The sequence below is a fragment of the Lactuca virosa genome, chromosome 7 (assembly GCF_052849685.1).
Source record: "Lactuca virosa cultivar CGN04683 chromosome 7, Lactuca_virosa_CGN04683_v6, whole genome shotgun sequence".
Classification (NCBI taxonomy): domain Eukaryota; kingdom Viridiplantae; phylum Streptophyta; class Magnoliopsida; order Asterales; family Asteraceae; genus Lactuca; species Lactuca virosa.
This window is the reverse complement of record NC_136432.1, coordinates 285,297,137-285,304,134: the sequence shown is the minus strand read 5'-3', so window position 1 is coordinate 285,304,134 and position 6,998 is coordinate 285,297,137. Positions and strand designations below refer to the sequence as shown.

Here is a 6,998-nt window from a genome sequence, read left to right as displayed (position 1 = left end):
TAACTGAAAAGATGCCTTTCAATGTTTCTTTACAAACATTTGATCGTATTTCACGGGAAACCACATAGACACTTCTCAGTCTCTCTTGACTTTGAAGGAAGAGATTCGTGCCCGGGATCATCAGTTTCATGTCTCAATAGACATCACTTAAATCCCACAAATGTTTTGCTTTCTGTAACACCCATAAAATTTGAGCCAAATTAAAACATTTTAATCATTCAAAAACCATTACGTTCATACAACTCATTTTCAAAATAGTTTAAACATCAGAGTATCCCCCAGAACCATATCATATAAATCATAAAACATGAGGAGCGGTACAATCACGCCTTCGCCTTGCCACGATCTCCTGAAGTACCTGAAACAATACACTGAAACTGTAAGCCCGAAAGCTTAGTGAGTTACCCCCAAAATACCAACCACACATATCACACTCATAACATATCATAAATAGAACAATCATGCACATCGGGTCTACTGCGTGACTGGTCCGCCCGCACCGGGCCTTCAGTCCACCTGGTCCACCCTCCGAGTCTAGCCATGTACGTCGAGTCTACAGTGTGATTGGTCCGCCCGCACCGGGCCTTCAATCCACCCGGTCCACTCTCTGAGTCTACAGTATGACTGGTCCGCCCGCACCGGGCCTTCAGTCGGCCTGGTCCACTCCCCGAGCCTCGGCACGTCTGGTCCGCCCTCTTGGGGCCTTCAGCCTATCCGGACCGCTCGCTGGGCCTTCGGAATATCCGGTCCGCCCTCGGTATGTTGGCCTTCAGCACAAAGCAGGACCCGCCTCAACCCAACCCCCGTCAAACAACCATGTGCACATAAAACAATCAATCACATAACAATCCTCAACCAGACAAACAGTCTAACAGATCACATAGCATATCAACATCCTAACCAGGATTCCGACCTAACCGGTCGCTAGCATAACATTACCCTATATCCCGGGTACCGACCTTAACCAGGTCACTAACATAACACCATCCTAAATACCAGGATGCAGATCTAGCGAAACAATAACATAACAAACAATACCCGGATTTCCATCCGATAAAGGGCCGGCCTTGGTGCCGTAGACCCTGTCGATATAGAGAGGATAACTCACCTCGTAATTGCCGACTGAAAGGATAAGATCAGCTGCTCCGATCACCGACACGAACTCCACCACCGAACACTACCAAAGAACCAATTCCATAAATACCAAAATCACCAAAATACCCTTGGAAGTCAAACTGGTCAACTCTTGGTCAAAGTCAAAGTCCTCAGTCAAAGTCAACCTCCCTGACTGACTCTACTCGCCGAGTCGACCCGTCGACTCGTCGAGTCCCTATACTCAGAAATTCCCATAACCCGAGTCTACTCGCCGAGTCACCCCAAGACTCGTCGAGTCCAACGATCTCCGAGTCCCATCCTGTCCAACTCACTGAGTCACCCCTCGACTCACTGATCTGCGTCTTAACCAAAAGGGGTTAGGGGTTCTGCGACCAGACTCGCCGAGTCCAAGAACAGACTCGCGGAGTCAACGACAATCTTCAAAAATAGACTCGCCGAGTTGTTCTTCCAACTCGTGGAGTCCAAGCTCATCATCATAAGACTCGCCGAGTCACCCATGCGACTCGCCGAGTTACTACGTGACTCAAAGTCTGATCTCTAGCCCGACTCGCCGAGTCATCTCCCAGACTCGTCGAGTCCATACGTGCATTCCCAAAATCTCGAGACACAGAGCTGCTCCTTTTCTCCAAACAAGAGATCGGGGTCTCTAGAGTCCATTAGCAACATAAAGTTGCTACCTTTACGTGCTTCTTGCCCCATAATACCAAAAACCAAGCTAGAAAGGGACTTAACTCTTGGGGAAAGGCTTTTGCATAGCAACCAAAAGGGCTTTCTGCATCTTTGATCCAAATAGAGCTCAGATCTGGAGTTTCAACTCCAGATCTAACTTATACACCAAGATCTCATCATATCATCTCCAAACAAGCCCTAAAACTTCCATGAAAATGGATCTAGAAAGGGGAAAGCCAAGGATAACGATTCATTACCTCCAAAACGACCTCCTGCTGAAGAGTAATCTGAATCTCCACAAATCTCCTTGATCCAAGCTTCTTGATCTTCAAGATCTCTTCACAAAACACTTAACAATGCTCCAATTTGCTTCCAATGGCTCTCACTCACGATTCTAGGGTTTCTGGGTCTCAAAGGGGGCTATGGGAACAGAGGGGAGGATATTAAGTCCTTTAAATAGGGTGCAACCCCGAAGATTAGGGTTTTTCCTCGACCAGCACTGACTCGTCGAGTCCAGCCGCCGACTCGCCGAGTCAGGCCACTTAACCCCATGCCACGCACCCGCTTCGACTCGGCGAGTCAAGAGACATACTCGCCGAGTCCCTTCCTTTATTTTCACTTAGCACCCTTCAACTTCTTGCTTCCGAACTTGGGATGTTACACTTTATTTCTTTATCATTGGCACACTCTTGCACGAAGGTCTTTATGATTTTCCAAATTCTTGTTCGTGGTACTAATGGCAATTTTCAGATTTATGCTTTCGACTCTAACAGATATGGCGATTTCCTTTATTATGAAGAAGAGATAGTTAATTTCCACAACACGCATGCTGATTTATTTTAATAATAAAATTCACATAAGGGTGAGTCAACATGAAGTTGAAACGGTTCGAAATTTGAAAAGGAGCTAAGGTCGAAAAAGGAGCGTGAATTTGAAACGGTTCACATACCCATGCCTGCTGACGTATTTCTAGGGATACCAAGCTGTCACATCGCGCTTTTTTAGGTGACGTTTCTGATATGTGCATAATTAATCATATGTTTAACATATATTTTTATTCATTTTTGGCTAATTATATGCATAATATGGACAAAAGGTACTTAATAATGCTTATATTGTGTTTTCAGTCCAAAAGACATGCTTGGAAGCAGAAAGGAAAAAGGAGAAGCAATTAGAGACCAAAGAATGAAGGAAAAGGGAAAACTACACACTTACTCGGCGAGTCCACGCATGTACTCGGCGAGTTCATTAGAATGTTCCCGAAAGAAAAGTCAAGATTCCTTTCCGAACACGAGTCCACGCATGTACTCGGCGAGTCCACGACCTACTCGCCGAGTAGCCCCTATTTTGTGATAATTATAAATAGCGGGTCTTAATCCGATGGAAGGACGGCTGGAACCTTTGGGGAGAAGCAAGCTGCGATTGAAGAGCCAGAAGAACCCTAGAGAACGAAGATACAACCTAGAATCCAATTCCGAAGAAGATTTGAGGCACCTTCTCATCATTCTACTTAATCTATTGTTTCTCAATTATGGTTAGACAATTAGAATTCGTTTTATTGCTGTTAATTACCTCAATCATGAGCTAAAACTCTTAGACTTCTGTTTGGGGATACAAAATTGATATTATGGTTTGATTAATGGTAGGATTAATTAAATATTGGTGATTTTGTTAATTTTAGCTTGTTAAAGAACCTTGTGTGTGAATGATAACTAATTTTCTGTTAATAGGAAGATAATTAAATAGTATGAACATCTTTTAATTATCAACCCCATATGTTTATGTGACCACTTTATCATATGTGAGCTTGTTTGATGACCATTAGCAAGAGGTTAACTAAAGGACCAATTTAGTTAGCTATTACAAGTCTAAATTAACCCAAATAAATAATCTAGTGAATTAAATTAAATTAGACAACTGATCACTGTTTGAGTTAGTTTGTTTTCTAAGGATTATCGTAGCGAACGCAAGGCTAATCACTTGAATCGGTAGCCAATAGAAGAATTAATCCATTGCACTATTACCATAATATCAACCATAGGATCAATTGAGTTGAACTAAACAGAAGTCCCTTTTATTATTAAATTCAGTTAAATCTTTGTTTTTCTAGTTCTTAGCCTAAGTAGTATTAGTAAGTTTCTAGTCTTGTAAAACTAGAGAAAACCCATATTTACTATTTAATTTAGATAAAATTAGTCTTTAGTTTTAATTTACCGTTCCCTGAGTTCGACACTCTACTTACCCAACTATACCACTAAAAGACAGGTTCACTGCCTTTGTGTGCTTAATTTATAACTCAAAAGTAGGATTAAAACCAGTGCATTTTACACACATCAAGTTTTTGGCGCCGTTGCCGGGGAACGGTTCTAAATTAGCACTAATTTCTATTTTTATCGATCATTTGTGTGGGATTTATCTTACACAAAGTTAATTCTGAGGTAATTTAGTAGTTAGTATAGGTTTTGATCAATCCATGTTTTAATAAATTAAGTAGAAAATTTTTCTGTTTTTACCTTGAACTCGCCAAGTGCACTCGACGAAACTCGGCGAGTCCATCACTGTTCACAGTTTTAGCTTTTATTTTATTTTTGTTCTTTTTACGCGTTTTTCTTGTTTTATTTGCAGTTGTTTCATGACCCGAGGATCTGATACACCTTTGATCCCTCCTCTAGACGACCCGGAATCCGCCCTAAGGAAGAACAAAGGAAAATCCGTTGGAGAATCCGCTTCTTCAAGGAATTCGCCACTAAAGAACCTAAAGTCCGTTTTCAGCAAGAAGAAGAGCAGCAAATCAGGAGCACCCAGCGCCTCTTTGACAATCAAAGACCCTACTAAAGAAGACGCCGAGTACGAGACCGAGGAAGAAGAAGACCCTACATTCGGTCACGTTTCCGATTCCGACGACGAATTAGCTATTCTCATGGCTAACATTGATGAAGTCCCCATGGGGGAATGGAAGAAGAGGATACGCAATGATACCGGACCGGGACTTGTGCAACCCGCAATCCCCGGTACTGCTACTTTTGAGCTCAAGGGTCACATCCTGGCTCTACTTAAGGAGATCCCCTTCACAGGCAAAGACCACGAAGACGCTTACAAACACTTGGACGAAGTCAATGATGTAGCTGATTATTTCAATGTTCCAAATGTGCCTCGGGAAAATCAGCTACTTCGCATGCTTCCGGTTACTTTGAAGGGTGTTGCCAAGGATTGGCTCAAGTCATTGCCCCCAGGATCTATCACTACATGGGCCCAAATGAAAGAAGAGTTCATTGATCAATTATGCCCGCCATCCAAGATATCCAAGCTAAAGAAAGCCATAGCTAACTTTGAACAACAAGCTGGAGAATCACTATATGAAGCGTGGGAGAGGTACAAGAGCCTGCTAAGGAATTGCCCACATCATGACCTCAATAGTCAACAAAAAGTCTCCATCTTCTATGATGGAGTAAATGTTACCACTAGGAAATTACTTGACTCGCAAGGTCCACTCACGAAAAAGGCACCTCCAGTGATAAAGCAACTAATTGAAGAATTCTCTAAGCATTCTAGAGAATACCACAATCCAAGAAATGATGTGACGAGGGGGGCCGCCTATGCAGCTTCAGAAGACTTGTCAGCAGTTATGGCTATGCTAAAAACCATGGATAGGAGGATGGATAAAATGGACCAAACGATACATGCTATTCGGGTGGGTTGCGAAAATTGCAATGGGCCTCACCTTACTACAGACTGCGATTTGGATGAGAATGGCAACAAAAAGGTGCAAGTTTGTTACTCAAGTGGGGACCGATATGATGAAGATTGGCATAGACCAAAGAAAGAGTGGCTCCCTTATGACGAGTACAAGAAGGCTAAGGAGGAGAAGTTCAAGCAAAAGGGAATGGGTTTTTACCAAAAGGAGGAGCCATCACAAGAAAGAAAACCAAGTTTGGAAGAAATGCTTACCAAATTTGTAGCTGCTTCAGAAAAAAGACATAGTGATCATGATGCTGCAATTCAAGAAACAAGGACCATGCTTAGAAACCAGCAAGCATCTATCCACAACATAGAAACGCAGCTAGGGCAACTTGCTCAACAAATAAACCAAAGATCACCAGGCGAACTTCCTAGCAAAACCGAAAACAACCCACGAGGCGCGCACATAAACATAGTCACAACAAGAAGTGGGAAAATAATCACTCCTCTGGCCCCTATTCAGAATGAAGCACCCAAAGAATCACAGAAGGAGGAAGCAGAAAATCAAAATCTTCAATCTGACAGCTCTACTCGCCGAGTACAGAATATGGACTCGGCGAGTCCACTGCCATACCCAGCCCGAGCTAAGAAAGTGAAGCAGGAAGAGGAGTACCAGAAGTTTCTAGATCATATAAAGGCTCTTCAAATCAACCTACCCTTCATCGAAGCTGTCGCACAAATGCCCAAATATGCAAAGTTCCTTAAGGAACTTCTCACTAATAGAAGGAAGATGGAGGAAGTGAAGAAGGTAGTCCTCAATGAGAATTGCTCAGCCGCCATGCTCAACAAACTACCAAAGAAGAAGGGTGACCCGGGGAGCTTAACTTTACCTTGCCAATTTGGCAATTTAGCTACCACTCATGCCTTGGCTGATTCAGGAGAAAGTGTGAATTTAATGCCTTATTCATTCTTCAAGAAGCTGGATCTCCCGGAACCAAGACCAATTCGTATGGCGATTCATTTAGCTAACAAGACAATCACTTTTCCAAGAGGAATATGTGAAGACTTAGTGGTCAAAGTGGACAAGTTTGTATTTCCTGCTGATTTCATAATTCTAGACATGGAGGCGGATCCTCAAGTCCCAATCATCCTTGGAAGACCCTTCCTCAACACGGCAAGTGCTATAGTAGACATGAGGGACTCGAAGCTCACTTTGCGGGTAGGAGAAGATTCAGTCACATTTGGGGTTGATCAAGCTATGAAGTATGCACGGAATAATGACGACACGGCATTCTCAATTGACATGCTTGATGAATTATTGGAGGAATGCATAAGTGAAGATTCCAGCAAGTTCACAATTTTTGATGAAGAATTTGATGCAGAAAAAGACTTAATGGACATCGAGAGGCTGCTGGAAGAAGCTGAGTTTGAAGAGTTGATGAGGCAATCTGACACTTCAACTCGCCGAGTAGGGCCGATCTACTCGCCGAGTCCAAGCGAAAAAAAAATAGAATTCGTAAAGTCAGCTACCAACT

The 6,998-nt window shown here is 42.9% G+C and overlaps 1 long non-coding RNA gene and 1 other non-coding gene across 2 annotated transcripts; both read right to left on the bottom strand.

Moving 5' to 3' along the window:
• Window positions 1-322: 322 nt before the first annotated feature.
• On the bottom strand, window positions 323-2,118 carry LOC145124083 (uncharacterized). The gene is made up of 3 exons (XR_013715500.1): window positions 2,043-2,118; window positions 1,109-1,177; window positions 323-358 (listed from the first exon to the last, which is right to left on the bottom strand). It is a non-coding gene; the product is annotated as an uncharacterized LOC145124083 (long non-coding RNA).
• A 2,971-nt stretch (window positions 2,119-5,089) lies between these two features.
• Window positions 5,090-5,196, bottom strand: LOC145128012 (small nucleolar RNA R71). Its single transcript, XR_013716615.1, has one exon. It is a non-coding gene; the product is annotated as a small nucleolar RNA R71 (small nucleolar RNA).
• Window positions 5,197-6,998: the final 1,802 nt, after the last annotated feature.